This window comes from Balaenoptera borealis (genome assembly GCF_965194805.1).
Source record: "Balaenoptera borealis genome assembly, chromosome: 8".
Classification (NCBI taxonomy): Eukaryota; Metazoa; Chordata; class Mammalia; order Artiodactyla; family Balaenopteridae; genus Balaenoptera; species Balaenoptera borealis.
Window position 1 is genome coordinate 31,746,659 of NC_138865.1, and position 21,126 is coordinate 31,767,784.

A 21,126-nucleotide genomic window follows, 5' to 3' on the forward strand; every position below is an offset into this window, starting at 1 on the left:
TGACAGTGTTAACATCAGAAGAATAAAAAAATGCAAACCTATAAAGATTCAGATAGGTGTAGCTAAACCTCTCCCTAGGTTTCCTCAACAACTATTAAAGCCTGCGGTCATACAAGGTCTCACACCTATTGTAGAAGACTTAATTTCCCGGGAGATAGTCATTCCTGTACTCGTCCCTGCAGCATGCCAATCTTGCCTGGTTGGAAACCTGGCAGGATGGCGATTTGTCCAGGACTTGGGAGCTGTTAATAAAAATAGTTATTCCCTGTTTTCCTGTTGTTCCAAACCTAGCCACCCTTCTGTCACAAGTTTCAACTGACTTGGAATGGTTTACTGTTGGAGACCTTTGTTCACCTTTCTTCAGCATCCCGGAGACCCAACAGCCAATATCTATATGCCTTTACTTGGAACAATCAACAATATACCTGCACTTTTATGCCTCAAGGGTTCACTGGGACCCCTTCTTTTTTCTCCCAAGTACTTCACCAAGATTTAAGTACCCTCTAGTTCCCTGAGAAATCAACCTTTTTACCATATGGAGATAACCTCCTGCTGTACTCAGCTACTGTAAAGATTCCATAAGGCATTCATAAAAGATTCCATTTATTTCCTGCAACAGTTAGCTGAGAAAGAACACAAAGGAAAAATTACAATTATCTCTAGATACTGTTCATTACCTAGGACATAATCTAAGCACTGAAGGAATTCAGCTATCTCCAGAGAGAATTAGGCTGATACAGGAACTTCCTAGACTCACAACTAAGTGCTAGCATTGTGGATTTCTAGGTTTAGCTGGTTATTGCAAGCTCTGGGTTCCAAATTTTTCTCTGTTACCTCTTCCACTCTATGAACTTATTAAAGATTTAGTCCCTGAATCCTTTGCTTGGGAAGATAAACATAAGCAGGCTTTTATAAGGCTAAAACAAGCAGTGCAAGAGCTGCCTGCCTTAGGGTTACCCAAATGATCAGGTTCAGGTTGATCCGGAAACTTTAAGGTGAGATCTCCACTGGAGGCAAAATATATTAGCCCTTTTAAGTTAGCAAAGAGATCTCTACCTAATAGATTAACTTTAGGTTATGCAGAACCTTTTACTTGATTTGTGCATGAATGGCATAATCAGGCGCCGCGGAACTATGTGAGCATGGTAGTAAACATAGGCCTTTTGCCTATTATAGCATGCAACTTGAGTCAGTTGCTTATGCCTATCTCAGTTGTCTTAAGGTTATAGCCACAACTGCAAATTTAGTGGAAGCCTTGGCAGATTTGACTCTAGAAAATGAAGTTTATTTGCAAACTCCACACATTGTCCACAGTCTTCTTAACTCTGAATTGACAACGTTTCACTGCAAGTGTCACTAGATTCACTTCCTGTGAAATCCTGCTTTCACCACCTAATCTTTATCTTAAACTTTACAACGTTCTCAATCCTGCTACACTACTACCTCTGTCTCACAAAGGTGAGGACCATGACTGCAAGGTAACAAGTGTCCCATGGGAATTCCCTGGTAGGCCATTGCTTAGGACTCCAAGCTTCCACTGCAGGGAGCGTGGGTTCGATCTCTGGTCGAGGAACTAAGATCCCACAAGCCACGTGGTGCAGCCGAAAACAAAAACAAACACAAAACACAAAAACAAAACAAACAAACAGAAAACAATGTCCCATTTTGTGACACCGTGTCCTGAGTAAAGATGTTACCAAGTCCAAGCTTGCTGTGCTTGCCGCACGACAGGCCAATAAGTCGGAGATGAGGTGTTGAGGCAAGGAATATGACTTTATTCGGAAAGCCAGCAGGCCGAGAAGATGGCGGACTAAAGTCTCAAAATAACCATCTTATCGGGGTTTGGATGCCAGTTTCTTTTATAGCACAGAGATGGGGAGGAGATGAGGAGGTAAAGTAAAAGGGCCATCAGTTTTGCGAATATCCCCTGGAATGGCCAGCCTCAGGGAGGGGATGTGTTAATTTCTTCTTAATTGCAGCCATCCACAGGTGGGCAGATTCCGTATGTTTCCCTGAACAAAGGCACTTTGGTTTAACATTCAGGCAGAGGAACAGGGTTCCCCGAGGCAGGCCATTATGTACAGACAGTATCCTTTTAGTGAACAAAAGCAGCAGAAGGCAAAAGTTAAAGTCAAAGAAACAGATCCAACGTGTAGTCAGATTTGGCTCCTCCCTGTTCCAATTCCCTACTGTCAATGTCCATTCCACAGTCTTGTGGAAAAAGGGGTGACGGCCCTTCTAATTGCTTCGTCAGATGGAACTTTCCGGGAGTGTCCACCATCGGTGCCAGTGTTCCAAACGTTGTTTTTTTTGTTGTTGTTCCTCTCTGGAAAGTGTCTCCTTTACACCTGTAGCCTTAAAAAAATATTCTCAGCCTAAAAGTTGAGAGTTACGATCTATTTGACGGGAATTTTGAGAGCTTCAAGCCTGGGAAGCAGCGTCTCAAGTTAAGGAATTTAGCAGTTTTCTATGTATGGGAAGATGCAAGAGTCTGGGCTCACTGAAATCATTCATTTGATATGTACCTCAGCTACCCGGGGCCTGTATCCTATATTCTCATATCCTGAGTTTCGTCAGGGCTCACCGGCTCACGTTGGAGGGCTGCAATCGCTAATGACTGATGTGTCAGGCAATATTCCATTTCTCAGATCCTCTCGTCTTGGTCAGGATTTTGACCAATATTTGGGAGACATTTCAGGATCAAATTTTGTCCCACGGTGCTGGGAGGCTCATCCCAGGTCAGGGGAGAATGCTTGATATGCCACTCCAGGTGCTAGTTTTTGGATTAGGCCCTATTGATCATTAAAGATCCTCTGGATCCTCTATCTAATTATGATCCAGGAGACATTTTCCCTTGTTGCTTCCTCCCATACCTAGAATCACACTATTACAATTATTTTATGTTATAAATGTGATCTATTTCCTCAAGATGTTTAGCCATAGACGTATTGTTGGAGGCCTGGTTACATACTGGGTACTGTACGAGACACCAATCTTATAAAATAGACAGGATATAAGTAATGCAGCTAGTAACGTTAACAAAGACACAGTGCAGCAGGGAGACACAAAGAGCAAACAATCTGGAAACAAAGAACAATGATCAGTATAACTACTTGTAATCCAGTTGCAATAGCGAGCGACCAGAGGTACCATAACTGAGTTAGTGAGCCATCCGCTGTTTCAGTGTACCAGCAGTGCATACTTAGACATGCACGGCTTCATCTTTGAGACAAGCATACGCTACTGGCAGGATCAACCAGGTAGAGAGAAAAAGATAAATGTTTCAATTCTGCTTACAAGGGTAAAATTTAACAAATTACTGTAAGTCATAATTAGTTTCAGGGGAGGGTTTTGCTTACACCTGGAAAACACAGATTTAAAACAGTCATTTTTCAGATAGAAACCATAAAAATTATAACCATAGTCACCAGTTTACCCAGTCATGTGCAACTAATCGTTTTTGTTAACAGCTTTATGAAGCCATCAGGTTTCCCATTAGAATTCTTCAAGATCTTACCCGGTTCACCTTTATGGTCTGAAAACCAGAAACTTGTATTTATCCAAAGGTCCCTTCTATAAATCTTCTTGAAGAGGAAGTATTTTTGCAAAGGCATCAGAGTGATACCATAACTGTGTACAATGACGAAAGACTTAAGAAGGCACTTTTTTTGGGGGGGGGTGTAATCCAGATTTTATTGCTTATTATGTCATTCCATACAACTTTAGGTAAACACGTTGAGAAAATATACTGGGAGTATTAAACAGATGATGGCAATATTGATGAAAATGTTCAAGTGTTTTACATAAGGTAGTAAGAGGCACCGCTGCCACCATCACCACGCCCCCCCCCCGAAATTTGTACATTTCGTATAAAAAGAGTAAAAATAGTTCATTGGCATTTAACTAGCATTATTCTTTGTAATCTATGAACCACGATATGCCTGAATAATTTCAGAATCTTCAGAGCAAAACAAAGCATTTTCTTCCACTAGCAGACATAGCAGTTTCAGTTTCTTTAAAAAACAAGCAAACAAATCAGCACAACAAAAACTATACACACAACCCCAAAACAAAAAAGTTGGCATATTCCAGTGGTCCGGAATTTTGACGTTTCTATCGCATTAATTCAAGAAATAAAATGTGATTCAGCATTTTAAAATGAAACAAGCTTCTTCACCATAGTTATACTTACTTTATAATTGAAACGATTTAACTGAAGCCAATGTTAACCCAGCAAAAACCATGGCTATAACTCAAACTGCTCTTTTGATAAAGAAACTTCTTTAAAAGTTAACTATTCTTTAAAAACTCAGACCCGAGCTGCACAGGTGTAATTGAGGAACCAACAACTGACTCTTCCAGAAACCACAGCAGCAGTTCTAAGTGTTTTTGAAGCTGGGGAGTATATACAGAATCACTGTAAACGGCACATACGCATCAGTAACTTCCTGCTAAAACAGCATTTGAAAGACTTCTATGTCTATTTTTACAAAGATGAGTGGGCTGAGACATACATTTGGCTACTTGAAAAGAAACAAAGAGAAGGCACGTTTAAATCGGATTACGATGCAATTGACAAAGTAATGTGGTTGCTGCGGTGACATGCAGCACTTTCCGATAATAAAGAGAATTCTGACTGGTAACATTTTACCAGGGCATACCAAATTTTAGGAACTCCATATAATCTGTAGAATACCTGTATCATTTGGCATACAATATAACCTAAGAAGATTTATTGCTTATTTGACAACACTTCCCGTGTAATTCAACATACCAAGTCAACCTAATTAGTTAATATCTCTCTTTGGGGTGTTTCAGGGGCCCTTTGAAGCACCCCAAAGTTAGCTAGAGCTCAAAGGAACTTCATTATAATTTGATTTGGGAAGTTTTGTCCGAAAAATAAGAAAAGGGTTTAAAACTGTCAGATAGGATCACATGTCACTGTGAAACAATAGTTACTCAGTTAGCCAAAGTAACAATAAAAGATTTCAAAGGCAAGTACAGAACAGATCTCTTAAAAGGTAGAAAAACTTAAAATCTGGTATCAAAGGCAGTCCAAAATCTTAAGAAACCTTGTCTTCTTAACAGAGAGAAAAGCGAAATTCAAGTTTTGCACCAGCTTACTTTTAAAATTTATTGACTCAATTAAACTTATTTTAAACTTAGTCAATCCTGACCACGTACAGAACTCTTTTATTCAGGGTCCACTTTCCATAAAACTTCTGTCACTTATTTTAGCACAATTCTGACTTTCAAGTGGTCAAATATCTGGAGAGACTAATTTTAGATAGACTTTCCTAAAGGATAAGTATTTTTAAAAGTTCACCTAAATCTCTTATTTCATTTGCATTTTCTTTCCTTAAAAGTTTCTTCACATCAGGTTATTTCCTTGCTGACAAATTTGCAATAGATATAACAAGATTTTATTTAGCTTATAGTAAACCTAGGCACAATAAAAGTATTATACTTAATGTTGATGACTCTAACAGCATGTCTATATTAATTAGATCAACAAACGAACGTTAATACCAGGTCTTAATTAATACTGAATATTTCCCAGTTCACATGAACCTGAAGCTCATTTAGCTCAATTTCTCTTGTATTTAGAATAGTTTGGTTTGTAAGTGCTCACTTTTCTATAAGCCAATTAAATAGAGCTCATCCACAAATCCACCTCAGCAATGTTATCCAAAGACAAAGACACATACAAGGACACAAACATACAGAGACGTCATAGTTGTCATTTCCAAATTTCAGCACGGAGTCAGGTACAGCCATGTGAAACCCATCAGTTTACAAAAAGAGTTTGGATTCAAATTAGGTTTCTGACAGATGGAAAAAATCAAACTCACCTGTCTAGATGGCTGAATTTTTACAGAAAAGACACTTAGGTTTTTTATTTATCCTTGATAAGTCAATTTCTAAATTACTTTACCCTCTTTTAAAAAGATGCATTTTAAAAAGATGGCAGAGATGAGGGTTCTGGAGAAGACCAGAAAGGACATTTGCATCTCAAAGATACAGGCAAGTTTTTCCTAGGATGACTTTGTTTCCCCTTTGTTTAATATTTACAAGCCTCTTAAGATAAACAGGGAGGGTTTGGGGAGTGGTATCTATTGGAGAGTCAATCAACTCGTTCCCCACTGTCAAAGTTCCCTGGGGCTCCTGTGGGGAAATTAGAATGGGGCGCCTCAAGTCCAAGGGCGTCGCCTGGCCTCTTATAGGTTGTCAGCACAAGGGAAATTGCCCTGCTGTGGAAGTGGCTCCCGGTCCAAATTGGGTGGCCTGTGGAGTCTTAGATGGTGATAACTAAATCCGGCTCCTGTGCTCTGGGGGTTAACACAGAAACTTCTATTTGATCCCCATGGGTAGGGGAAACAGGAGGTGGTGAATATGATGGCGGCATGGGGGGAGGGTGGGCAGTTGGAACAACTGCCGGTGCAGCTTGCTGTTTTGCAAAACACTTGTAACTGCGAGATCCTATAAAAGTTGAGTGAGCCATTCAGGGGCTACCGCCCTTCTGATCCTGTATTTTGGGTCCGCACCCTCTTACGATAGTATATCATGTGTTTCTTAGTCATAGGCTCAGGGCTATGTTTCACCCATTTATCTAATATAGGCCCCAAAGGGCTCTCCTTCAGGGTAGATGGAGTATTTCCCATTGTGTACACCAAAACGCAAAAGACGCAAGCAAACTCTGGCATCAGTGCACACCAAACCAAGACCAAAACCAACGAACCAGTTCCCAAATCGGTTCTGAGGGGGTGTAGTGCTGTAGAGAGCAGCCGTCTGGTCCAGAAGCCCACAGGCAGCTAGGAGGAGCTGTGTTAGTCCAAAGGCTCCAGGACACATAGTCCATTCTCAGCCCAGAAAGAGCAGCCAGGGGGAACCAGTGGGAGGGCTTGACTAATTGACCTTTGTGCCTGCTATAAAGCTTATTATTTAGCTCTTCACCAGTAAAATGTGAAGGGTTTGTACGTGGCTGCATAAATAGGTCTACGAATGATGGACAAGTGTGGTATTTGTTGCCTCCGAAGTGTGAAGAGACCTAAGTAAGACGAGTTGGGCTTGCTATAGTGTGTTGGGGAGCGGAATAGTTAACAGCTGAGGTTTAGCTGCAAGAGGAACTTCCTGGCTTTTAAAGGATCAGTTAATGCCCAGAAATTTAACAGTTGTGGACAGTCCTTGAATTTTCTGTGAGGCAGTAGCCCACCTGGATGTTATAGATGGGTCACCAACCATGTTAGGGCCTCGTGCACCAATCTCCTGAGGGGCTCTGGATTAGAACATCAGTATAGTGCCAGACGGTGCAAGGGGACACCAGGTCTTGCCAGCAAAGACTGTGGGCAATAGCTGGACTGTTAAAATAGTCAGTAGGCAGACGGGTTAAAACATACTGGGTGCCTTCTGCAGTAAAAGTAGACTGCAGCTGGGACTCCTCAATAACTGGTACTGAATAGAACATAATAGCTAGATTGTCACAGCAAAGTAATTCCCTGGAGCCCTTTGGATATCCTTAATTAACTGGACAGTGTTGGAAATGGGAGCCTTAATAGTGGGGATCAGCATTGATATTTCCGTAGTTGCTTATAAGGCGCCACTCATTAATAGCAGGCTTTAATAGCAGCCAAATGGGGGAATTGAAAAGGAGAAATGGTGTGTTTAATGACTTCTTCTTGTCCTAAATTTTGAATTTTGGGCTGCAATCCCACAGCCCCCTGTCATACATGTTATTGGGGGATATTTGCTGTCTTAGGTGGCAGTCGTATGGGCTCCCAATATTCAGCTTCCACCAGGAAGACCAGGGATTTGGGTTTGTTCCAAATGGCGTTGCGGTACATCAAGGCATCCGTAGCTGTAACGGGAAAGGGTAGGGCCAAAGGGGCTACCACCACTACAAGATTTTTAATAAAGATTGTTTCAGTAGTGACAGTCAATGGAAGCTGAATGCTTTCCACTCCCCTGACTATTATGCGTTGTAATCTAACGTGTGGCCCTTGCTTATAATTGGAGGGTTTCCGAGGAAGCACTGTAATTTGAGCTCCAGTTGTCAATGAGAGCCATGAGAAAAGTTGTTTATGTGTGTCCCAAGGATAATTAGAGAAGTATATGGGCAGTTGTCCCAGAGGAGGGCCACGCTCCAGGGATCTGCCAGGTCCCTAAGGCAGAGGCCTTGGCAGAGGTCAGGGTACAGGATTCGGAGAGGTGACAGCTGCCCATCACTCCAGTCTGCTGAAGAGTCTGTAACGCCTGAGCAAAAATTTCTACCTTGTGCTTGGGCTGTCCCAGGGTTATGTCATTAGGGACCCCGATCTCCAGAGCTGCCAATACAGGGAGGTCTGTTAGTCATCCCATGAAGGATGGAGCTGGGTGAAGCACCACCCCTTGGTGGAGACCAGTAAGGGTCCCAGAAGTCCCTATATCCCTTAAGGGTCCTCTGTTGGGTTCCTGGCTGATGGGGCAGCGGGGCCCATGTGCCTTTACTGGCAAGCGAGATTTGGGGCTTCAGAAAAATTATCTTTCTCATATCTAGCTACAACATGGATGCAGTCCAATGCCTGTTGTACTGTATCTGACGTTTCTTTGAATTGTAACAGCATGGCTTTATAATTAGGGGGAACACAGTTCTCCCCCTTCCCTTGGAGAAATGTTTTCTAGAAAAATTTGCATTTCTATCATGGTGTAGTTACATGTCTCTGTTTCTTGTTCATGCTGGTCATCCGATGTTTTGGTGCAGTGGATGGTGACAGGGAATACCTGGAAGGGAGTTTTCCTCTTCCCTGACTCATATGCTGCCACTTCCCGTTTAGGGTGTCCCAGTCAGCCTCGGTGGGGTCAAGGGATGATTTGCAACAGCAGCAAGAATTGCAGCAACATAGGAGGCACTTACCTCAGCGGCATTTGCCCGCTTGGGGTGCCATGATGCCCCCGGTAGAGCTGCCTCTGTCATGGGTTAGGGCTGTGTGGGGAACTCATGGATGTATGTTTGGGGTATAGGATGGTTTGGGGTAATAGTAAAGCTGTGTAGAGACTGTGTATGTGTGATCTGGGGAGAGATGAGGGGCCTGAGTGCCTTTATGAGTGTACGGTTAGTGTAGCACAGTGCGGCTGGGTGGTGGGGCTGGTTCTGGGTGTTTTGAGGCTCAGTGTGCAGGCATTTGAGAAGAGGTAGGGGTATGCATTTTAATGTTTTGTGTGTTGGATCTGTGTGTATTCAGAGTATAGGGGTTATACATATGCTCATCCTGTAGGGTAAGAGTTTAGGGAGTGTATTTTTTTTTTTTTTTTTTTTTTTTTAAATTATTTATTTATTTATTTTGGCTGTGCTGGGTCTTCGCTTCTGTGAGAGGGCTCTCTCCAGTTGCGGAGAGCGGGGGCCACTCCTCACTGCGGTGCGCGGGCCTCTCACCACCGCGGCCTCCCCCGTTGCGGAGCACAGGCTCCAGACGCACAGGCCCAGCAGTCGTGGCCCACGGGCCCAGTCGCTCCGCGGCACGTGGGATCCTCCCAGACCAGGGCCCGAACCCGCGTCCCCTGCATCGGCAGGCAGACTCTCAACCACTGCGCCACCAGGGAAGCCCCAGGGAGTGTATTTTTGGTGTGGAGGAATTTGCAGAGACTGGGTTTGTCAGTGTAAATTGGGGTTGCTAGCTGTGTGTGTATAATCAGGGGATGTGACAGAGGCTGTTTATAGTATCTCAAGAGGGAGATGGGTGTATGTTTGTATTGGGGGTGTGAGTTCATCATGTGTTGTGGGGGGAGTATTTAGGAGAAGGTTGGAAACATTGTGTCTCTCTGATGGTATTTTGTGTTTGTCTCAGCTTCTGAGGCATTGTACATACGTGGATGTTCACAGCTGTGGGGGGACTGTATGTGTTATATTTGGATTTTGGGGATTGTGTCTTATATTAAGAAGTATGTGAGTTTGGTTTGGATGTATTTGGCTATTGTTGAAGGGTTTGTGTGTTTGCATTGGGGGGTTATATGGGGTTGGGTGGATTTTTGTGGGATATGAGGATTTAGGTGTTTGATTATCGGGGGCCGTTGGGGGTGTGTTTTTGTATTCAAGACTGTGGCTGTGATTTTATTGGGGTTTGTAGTGCATGTATACTGGAGCAGGAGGGTTCTGGGCACACAGGCATCTGCTTATAGGTAGGGAGTTTGTGTGTTTGAGGATGTTTGGAGCTCTGTGGGGCTGTGTGATGGTGGCACAGGTGACTGTGGGCAGGTGGAGTGTGTGTTGGGCTGGAAGGGAAACTCGAGGGCATGTTGGTGACTGTGAGGTGCCCATGTGAACTCCCACGTGGACTGACCTTTGTTCCTTCTGACCTTCTATGGCTTGTACCCATCCTGATCTTCTGTGGCAGCTACTCCCCTGGAATGGTCAGCAATACTCTGCTCATTCTTAGCCAGATGAGTCAGGAAATGTCACTTCCTCTGGCAGCTGGATGTGTCTCTTGCAAGTGAGTGGTCCTGGAGTCCAGGGTGCAGGACTGGTGGACAGATGCAGAGTGAGGCTGATTCCCATTCCCCCATGAGCCCTCTCCTCAGTGAGGTGGCCAGGAGGTCAGGGCTGTATCTCCAGAGGGTCAGACATGGCCAGTCCTCTCTAGAATGTGCTGGAGGGGCCAACTCATTGAACGGACCCTGCCAAGAGATAAACAGACCCCGAGGACAGTTCCTAAGGGAGAAGTCTATACCTACCCATCTTCCACTTTCTCCTTTGGATGGCCTCTACCACAAGGTAAAAGCTAAGCCCCCTCACACGGCCCTTCTTGGCCTGGTCTTACTGACCGGCCAGTCTCTCCCCACATCCTGGCTCACTCTGGGCCCTCAGGTGATACCATCATGAGGCCCCCCTGCATGTCAGTTCTCACCTCCTTACCTTGGCCCATGCTGCCCTTGCTGTTTGTCCTGCTCTTCCTCCCCCAAGGCTGTGAGTCACCTTCTCCAGGTGGGAAGGATCCACTGAAAATGCAAATTTGGGTAATTACTGCATCACCTGAGTCTCTAGCACGTGCCAGGCACTATGACGCTTGCCAAATCCATAAAAACCCCACAAAGCGGATGTGCTATTAGTTGCACTTTGCAGGTGATGAAGCTGAGGTTCAGAGGTGAGCAACCATGACCAAGTACCCTGTATGTACCAGAATATCAATCAGACTGGTCAACGTATCCAATAAAGCCAAACATTAGTCTGATCAGGACGCCTAGATGCCAGGCTGTAAAGGCGCAAAATATGTCCCAGCAAGAGAAGGAGCAGTGCCAAGTACCCCAGCAAAGAAGCAGAGTTCATATCCTGCTTTCTTAATCAAAATAGCTGCAGATCAACCCACAGTTTCCTAGTCTGTTAATAGGAGGAAAATACCAATGTGCGTTGTCCTATAAAACTACCTTAAAATAATATGTATGATCCCGAGTGCTTTGGTAATGATCCCAAATCATCATCATGAAGTTGGGATACTTCTTCAAACACTGCAAGTCTTACACACTGGCATATAGAATCTGTCAAGTCAGTTCTTTGGGTAATGATGGTAGATAGAAGTGGCCCAGAAGGACAGAAGACAGAAAATAGAGCAGAAACTATTTGTCCAGAGGTGACAATGGGTCATAGCCAAGGTTCAAGCATTACTAGGGAGGTGGTGAAAATAGTAATGGGCATAGAGTGTAATAAGTCAAGGATATCTAAGGTAGTTTCCAATGAAAGTTTGTGAAAGACATATAACTAAAAAGATAATAGGCTGGGAGGTGAAATAGTACAAAACATTTGATATATTTTTTACAAGGATAAAAGAAGATAGAAATGAACATTAAAGAAGTAGGTCAAATAGAAAAACTGTAAGATGGTAATAACCTCACAATATGATGAGGCAACTTAGATTTATTTTGTTTAAATAAATTGGTAGCCTATATTTAGAGTAGTTTTAAGTTTAAAGAGAATTTGAGCAGAGTATAGAGTTCCCATACACCCCCTCACATCTATTCCCCAAACCAAAGTTTCCCCTATTATTAACGTCTTGCATTAGTGTGGGGCATTTTTTACAATTGATGAGCCAAAGTTCATACATTCCTATTAACTAATATCCATAGTTTACATTACAGTTTACTCTGTTGCATATCCTATGGGTTTTGACGAATGTATGACAAGCATTGACCATTACAGTATCATACAGAATAGTTTAAGTGCCCTACCTTTTCCAGGATGTCATATAGCTGAAATCATACAGTATGTATCCATTTCAGTTTGGCCTCTTTCATTTAGCAATATGTGTTTAGGGTTCCTTCATGTCTCTTCCATTTAGTACTCTTATAGCTCAAGCTGCCATAACATAATACTATAGGCTTGGTGACTTTAACAACTCACAGTTCTAGAGGCTTGGAAGTCTAAGATCACGGTGCTGGCCAATTCAGTGCCTGGTGAGGGCTCTCTTCCTGGCTTGCAGACAACTGTCTTTTCACTGTGTCCTCACATGGTGGAGAGAGACAGAAAAAACTCTCTGGTTTCCTCTTACAGGGGCACTAATAGAGCCTAATCCTCATGACATCATTTAATCTAATTACCTGCCAAAGGCATCATCTCCAAATACCATCACTTTGTTAGAGCTTGAATATATGAATTTTGTGGGGACAGAATTCAGTTGATAGCCTCATTCTTCTAACAGTATAAAATATGACGAATAAAGAAAGCTCATCATTAAATTATCTCTTTTCTAGAGTTTCTGTCCCCATGTAGTTATCAACTCCTGGGTAAGATAGCCTAGGAAAGCAAAATTTTAAAAAACACATGAACAAGTTTTGTTGAATCTCAAAATGATTTGAAGGCAAGAAACAGTGTTTGAGAGAAAATTGGGGAACCTTACTTGCATAAGAAAAGGTGATATTCCTGTTCAGAGTTGAATGCCATTTTGGAGCCAGTCAAGCCAGGCTGAGGAAGCACATTCTAAGCAGAAGCAATAAAAATTGTGTGCAAAGAGCCAGGCTTGTTCTAGAAATTAAACAAGCCCCACTGTGAATGTGGAAGAGTGAATGAAGGGATGAGAAGCAGGATAGGTGAATGGAAACTAGGTTACAGAGGCCTATGAGTACAGATGGGCATATGCATGTAAGAACACTACTCATGGCAGGGAAAGAACCACCTGGATGTATCAGAAGGAACAAGTTCTTAACACTCACAAAGGGAAAAAAAAAAAAGAAAGCCTGGTCTTCCCAGCTAGAATGGAAAACTGTTTAATACATGAGTATTCAGAATAGTTTTCAATCCTGAAATGTGGGGAAAAACTTAACATGGTCTAAACATTACTTGGGTTCCACCTAAAAAGCTTAAAAGCAAGACTCAGAAGGATAAAATTATTTTTAAGTAATTTAACTGCATCCCAGAACAAAGTTCAAGAATATGTACAGAAACACTAAAATATTTAGCACCAGAAAAGGAAAATCTACAGTGACTGTCATCCAATAAAAAAATTACCAGGTATATCAAGAAGCAGGAATATAGAACCACAATGAAGGGAAAAAACAACCTAATTAAAACTGACCCAGAAATAGAAAAATTAAAGCATTAGTAGACAACAAAACTAAAGTAGATATTATAATTATATTTCATATTTTCAAGAAGCTACAGGAGGGATTGGACATGTAAAGGAAGGTATTTTTTATAAAAGCAAATCAAAGTTTTAGAGATTAAAACTAAAATAGCTGAGATTAAAAGTACATTGGATAGAATTAACAGTAGATTAGACATTGCAGAAAAGAATTAGTTAACTGAACAAAAAGCAATATACATTATTCAAAATAAACACACAAAGAAAAGAAAAAAAACTTTAAAAAGATATGAATATCAAGAGAATGGGAAGTCAAGTCATAGATGGGGAGAAAAAATTTGTAAAAGACAAATCAGATAAAGGATTGGTATGAAGATATACAAAGAACACTTACTGCTTACCACTAAAAAAAGAGGACAACCTGATTAAAAGTGGACAAAAAATCTAAACTGACACCACAGTAAAGAAGATATAAAATATCAAATAGGCATATGACAAGATGCTCAACACCTTATGTGTTTGGAGAACTGCAAATTAAAACAACAATGAGAAACCACTATGCAGCTATGAAGAGGACAAAAATTCAGAACCCTGACAACACCAAATGCTGGTGAGGATGCAGAGCAATAGGAACCCTCATGATCGCTGTAGGGAATGCAAAATGGTACAGACTCTTTGGAAGACAGTTTGGCAGTTTAATAAAAGAGTAAATATACATTTACCATAAAATGCAGCAATCAAGCTCTTTGGTATATACCCCAAAGAGCTGAAAATTTACGTCCATACAAAAGCCTGCACATGAATGATTGTGGCAGCTTTGTTCATAATTGCCAAAAATTAGAGGCAACCAAGGTGCCCTTCCATAGATGGATGGATTAAAAACAAACAAACAAACAAACAAAAACCTGTTCCACATTCATACAATGGAATATTATTCAGCAATAAAAGGAAATAAACTACCCATGAAAAGACATGGAGGAACTTAAATGCATATTACTAGGTGAAATAAACCAATCTGAAAGGGCTACGTACTGTATAATTCTTAACTATATGATATTTTAGAAGGCAAAGCTATGGAGACCGTAAAAAGATCAGTGGTTGTTGGGTGTTTGGGAGGAGGAAGGGAAGAGTAGGTTGAATAGGTGGAACCCAGGGGATTCTTAGGTCAGTAAAAGTATTCTGTGTGATATTACAGTGGTGGATACATGTTGTATTAGTCAGAATTCTCCAAAGAAGCAGAACCTATAGAATACATGCATGTGTTTGTAACAGGGAATTAGCTCTTATGATAATGGAAGCTGAGAAATCCCACAGTCTGCCATCTGTAAGCTGGAGACCCCAGAAAGCTAGTGATATAATTCAATCCTAGTCCAGTGGCCTGAGAACCAGGGGAGGTGGTGATATAAATTCCAGTCTGAGGTCAGGAGAAGATGAACTATCTCACCTCACACCATGAGGCAGGAAAAAGGGGCAAATTCTTCCCTCCCCCAGCTCTTGTTCTATTCAAGCCCTCAACAGACTGGATGATGTCCACCCACATTGGGGGGGGGCAATCAACTTTACTGAGTCCACCAATTTCAATGCTAATTTCACCTGGAAATTCCCTCACAAAATATACCCAGAAATAATTGTTAATCTGGGTCCCCCATAGCCAGTTAAGTTGACACATGAAACTAATCATCACAAGTCGACCCTGTGTCAACATGACACCCATATGCATCTCCTCAAATCTTACTTAATCCCCAAATAAGACAATAACAAGGTCTTAATTCCACTTAATATGATACAACAATTCTGAGTCCAATCAAAATACACTAACCCTATCCCCAAAAGAGGAGGTAAATCCTTGTGATATAACTTAAAGTACTATAATGTAAAATTAAGAGTACTTACCATATTATGATATAAAATCAATACAACTCATGTTACATAATAAGGGAATATGAGAGAGAAAAAACAAATACACACTTAACACAAATATATTCATAGCAAAAAAAAATGGTGTACTCATGACAATTACAGTCCTGGTTTCTGTAAGTGGTCAGTTATAGCTGGTCTTTGTAACTACTTTCTTCTACCCATTCTGTATTCTTTCTATCTTCAGCAAGCACCTCAGCAGATCGTGGTTCTTCCCTGGTGGGTGACCAAATCCTTCCTTCTTGAATAGTCTGGGTCATTAGTAGCCCTGCCTAGACTGGGTTGTTGTAGTTTTCCACTGAGCTTAATCAAAGAACATGGTAATACTAAGGGATGCCTTAAGCGATCTACTATATCCAGATACACTTTTCCTTACTTCCGTGTGGAAGAGTAGTCCGCAAGCAGTATCCTTGTATCAACAAACACTTTCCTTTCCTTCTTTGTCTGTTGATTCAGAGGCATGAGGAGCCCAAGGTAGCTGGGTGTTAGTCTTAACTCCCAGTTCTTTGGAATCATTGCTGTGTCTCCTGGTAGAAGCATTTTCCCCTTTGGAACTCAGACCAGCAGAGCATAAGGTCACAGGAACAAAAAGCAAAAATTTGATAGTGGGTCACTAGGGATAATACTGAAGAGTTGAAAATAACTCTTCTCATTTTTGTCCCTTAAAATTCCTGGACCCGAGAATCCTAGCTATGGAAGAAAGAAGACCATATATTGGACTCCAATTCAGAGCATATACAACCCTCTGGAGAACCTTGCCCTGGGACAAGCAGAGGTATTGTCACATAGGCAGCCCTGTAACTGAGTCTTCAGAAGGCCATTCCACCATTCTATCCAGCCTGCTGCTTCAGGTAAGACTAGTGAATTCCAAGGGCCCATTGCCTCACTTCATCTGCTGTGAAATGTATTCCTTGATCTTGAGCAATGCTTGCAGAATCCCATGACAATGATAAGTCATTCTGTAAGATCATGGATGGTAGTTACGCAGAAGTGACGTATGCAGGAAAGGCAAATCTGTACCCAGAGCAAATGTCTATTCCAATAAGAACAAAATACTGCCCCTTGCACAATGAAAGCTGTCCAGTGTCATCAGTCTGCCACTGACTAGCTGGCTGATCACCCGGGGAATAACACCATATTGAGGGCCCACTGTTGGTCTCTGCTGCTGGTTGATTCTTTTTGATTGGGAATTCAGTAGTGGCTGTAGCCAGGTCAGCCTTGATGAGTGGAAGTCGATATTGCTGAGCCCATGCGTAACCTGCGTCCCTGTCACCATGGCCACTTTGTTGATGAGCCCATTGGGCAATGACAGGGGTGGCTGGGGAAAGAGGCTGACTGGTCTCCACAGAACAGGTCATCCTATCTACTTGAGAATTAAAATCCTCCTCTGCTGAGATCACCCTTTGATGATGAGCATTCACATGAGACACAAATATCTTCATGTTTTTCAACTATTCAGAGAAATCTGTTCACATACCTCTTCCCCAATTTTCTTTATGACCAACTTTCCAGTCATGCTTTTTTCAATTCCTGACCACCCAGCGTGTCTGACCATTTCTCCTTCCAAGTGTTTCTCCCTCAGCCAGGTGCATGGCCTCAAGTTCTGCCCACTGGGAGGATTTCTCTTCACCACCCTCCTTCAGAGATGTCTCAGAGAGGGGCTGAGGGCAGTAGCTATCCACTTTTGGGTAGTGCCTGCATATTGTGCAGAACCATTTGTAAACCAGGCCTGCCTGAGTCTCCCTCCGTCAATTAATAGTAGGGAAGTCCCCTTGACGTCATAGGTGCAGGCTGGGAGAGAAAAGGTAGTGTAGCCGAAGTGAGGACTGTGGGCCTTTGAGCTCCTTCTTCATGGAACTTACCTGTGCCTTCAAGACCTGCTCTGGCCTGATCACATATATGCCACATCCATTTGACGATGGAGTGCTGCTGTGCATGGCCTCTGTTATGGCTTGGTGGTTAAGATTCCACTTAGTTCATGCTGGGCAGCTCAGGTCACATGGTGACTTGATGGCCCAAGGTTAAGTGTTCAGTCTCTACAAAGTTCAGTAGCAGACCTCTTGTTTCTCAAAAGGAGACTAGTTACCAAAATGATGGAAGGGCCTTGCTCCACAGTTCTTAAGGCCTGTGCTTTGATTCACCTATGCGGGCCTTCAAGAGGCTCCAGACAGCATCCTTATTTGCCACAGACACGTCAACACCGTTGTGTCTTCTGGATCTTATGGCCCAAGTGGCAAAGCAGCTTGCACTGCAGCCTGGACCTGTTACACAGCCTTCTCTTGTTCTGGGTTCCAGCCTAAACTAGCAGCTTTTGGAGTCACTTCATTAAAAAGTCTGGAGTAACACATCCAGATGAGGAATATGTTGCCTCCAAAACCCAAAGAAATCACTAAGAGCTGTGCCTGTGCTTTGGTTGTAGGAGGTGTCAGAGACGACAACTTATCCTTCACCTTAGAAGGGATATCTTGACATGGCTCATACCACTGGGCCCCTAGAAATCTCACTGATGTAGGAGGCCATGGCATTTTGTCTTATCTATTTTCTGTCCTCTGACACATAAATACCTTACCAACAAATCTAGAGTAGTTGCTACTGCTCGTTCACTAGATCCAACCAGCATAGTGTCAGCAGTGTAATAGACCAGTGTGATATCTTATGGAAGGGAGAGTCAGGTGTATTTTCTAGCAAACTAAATAATGGCATCAGGCTGGAAAGTTGATATACTCATGAGGTAGGACAGTGAAGGTGTATTACTGGCCTTGCCAGCTGAAAGCAATCTGCTTCTGGTGGGCCTAATGGACAGGGATGGATAAAAAGGCATTTTCCAGACCAAATCCATATACTTACATACCATTTACCAGGGTGAGTGGTAACTTTCTCAAGCAATGAAACCACATCTGCAACAACAGCTACAATTGGAGTCACCACCTGGTTAAGATTATGATAATCTACTGTCATTCTCAAGATCCATCTCTCTTCTGCACAGGCCAGATAGGATGTTGTAGGAATCACCACCCCTGCCTCCTTCAAGTCCTTGATGCTGGCCGTAAACTCTGCAGTCCCTCCATGAATGTGGTATTAAATTTTATTTATTGTTTTCCTAGGTAGAGGCAGTTCTCCTGGCTTTTACTTTGTCTTTCCCATCATAATAACCCTCCCTCCACAGGTCAGGGAACAAATGTGGAGAATCTGCCAGCTGCTAAATATGTCTATACCAAGTATACATTCCAGAACTGGAGAAATAACCACATGATTGGTTTGGAGAACCATTGGGCCCATGGTGAGACAGAACTGAGCTAAAACTCCATTAGTCGCTTGACTTCCATAAGCTCTACTCTGACTTTTGGGCCCCTGCAATGTTTTAGGTCTCTTGGAATTAGTATCATTTCAAAGCCAGAGTCCGTTGTTCCCCAAAAGGTCTAATAATTTCCTTTTCCCCAATGCACAGTTACTCTGGTAAAATGCCAAACATCATTCTGGGGAAGGCTGGGGCAAGAATTGACAGTATCAACTTTCAGAGTGCACTGGGGTCCTTCCTCAATGGGGCCCAGCCTCTCCTTCATTCCAGGGGTTCGGGATCCATAAACTGGCTCATGTCTAGGAATGTATTGAAGGGATGTGACTCTCTGTTTTTATGATTTAGGTTCGACTTTTATTCACTTGACCTAGAACTTTTCTGCTTATACAGAGAAGTACAAATTTAGTAGGCTTCCTATCTATTTCACTTCTAGGAACACCATGATCAATTAATCAACACCGTAAGTCAGCATGAGTCAGACTATTCTGATTGCTGCTTTGACTCTGCTGTACATTAAGGTAACCATGTCCACTTTGCCTTCAGTGGTTGAATATTGTCACTTGGCCCCTACCACCTCAGGATTCAATTACCCTCTTTGCATTTAGGTTTCCCAATGCAGTGACTGCATTTCCCACTGTGAGGTCTGATCTACAGAGAAAGCAACCATAGAGTATTCAAGGTGTCAACTGAAAAAAAATGCGCAACTTAAAAGTTGAAAATTATGTTGCATTTGGAACCTAACTGAGGACTTAAGCCTGGGATACAGCCTCTCAGATAGCTCTGGGGACAGTTCCAAAGAGAAACAGAATATATAGGAGTTTTGCCAAAAAAACCCAAGTAATCAAACATCAAAACTTTCCTGCTAATTAAAGGAAAACCAGACATCTCAAGTTAACGATTTTAACACTTTTCTATGTATGGGAAGATGTAAGAATCTGGGCTTAATACAATTATTCCTTTGATATGCACCTAAACTATCTAGGGTCAGTATCCTGTTTTTCTACATCTTAAATCCCCTCAGGGTGCACTATCAGGGGTGGCTGCAGTGGCTGGTGGCTTGGTGGCTGCAAGATCCTTTGTTTACTGGTATGGCAGGTGACATTCTTTGTCCACAAAGGATATTGGGGATCCTCTCATAGATTTATTCCTCACACTATTGATGGAAGGTAAAACTTCTGGAACCCCCCAGTCAGGTGAGCAGGTTTTAAGTAACAAATCTACTCTAACATTCCTCTATCCCTAAGCCTCTGAAGTTCTTCTCTAGCTTAAACGGAGGCAAGTCCAGCATTTCCAGGGTACTCATGGGGGGCCACCTTTTGGCCTATGTTTCAGCCAACCAACCAACAAAACTGCTAGAGCCCTTTCTAATTCCTCAAGCTGCAACAGTAAATGCAGAAGCCCTATTTAGTGAGCCCATACATTCAGCCTCCTTCAACCTTATAAGGAATTCCTTCTTCCATTTTCCCACACCTTTAGTACTTATTCCCACACATTTCCCAAGATTTTGTCTGTGTAACTTAGAAAATGGAAGTCATTATTTTGGAATGTAATGCACTTCCTCATGAGTCACAGATTGTATCCCACCTTTAGGGACCTGCTGAGCTTGAGTCTAGTTAAAGGTCCAGAAGTAAGGCGGGGTGGTAGGGGTGGGTCCTGAGGAGACTAATAATTATGTTACATGACAATTGCGTCAGGGGAGGCTATGACCCTTTCCTCAGGCAATGCAGGGTTAATCCTCTCAGAAGGAGATGGAAAGGCTGATACCCTGTATGTAGAGAGGCCGCTTCCACTGGGGTTGAGGAAGCCATCTCTGCTGGGGCTGGGGAGGCCAATACCACTGGTGATAAAAGATTCATCACAGTTTAGGGGCTCAATATCCCCAGCTTCATCAGGATCTTCCCACGGGTCCCCATCCCAACTTATAAGATCCAGTTCTTTCCCAATCAATGCCCTCACATTGATTCAACAGTAGATGCCCTTCAAAACTGGGAGTTCAACTTGCATTGTAATTCAACCAGTTGCACGATGAGGTTCTGTGCTTGATTTCCAGCCGTGTAGCTACAGGAGACAGTGGTCTCCTTCAGGGCACATGGTCATTTATGTGGCACTTGAGCTGGGAGTTCAAATCACCAAGTTCATCCTTTTCTTTCAGTGACATAAGAAGCAACAGAACAACATAATTATATACACTGCTTTTCCAAAAATGTTCAGAAGTATCATATACGTTCATCCCAGAGAAATTAAATTTTATGTCCATGCAAATATCTCTACATGATTGTTTCTAGCAGCTTTGTTTGTAATAGTCCCAAACTAGAAACAATAAAAATGTTCTAGAATAAGTGAATGGTTAAACAAACCGTGGTACATTAA

General features: G+C 42.4%; 1 protein-coding gene across 6 annotated transcripts in view; it reads left to right on the forward strand.

The window, feature by feature from the left end:
- LOC309633751 (contactin-associated protein-like 3) overlaps positions 1-21,126 on the forward strand; it is a 155,539-nt gene that overhangs the window by 7,693 nt on the left and 126,720 nt on the right. The gene's annotated exons all lie outside the window — the stretch shown is intronic.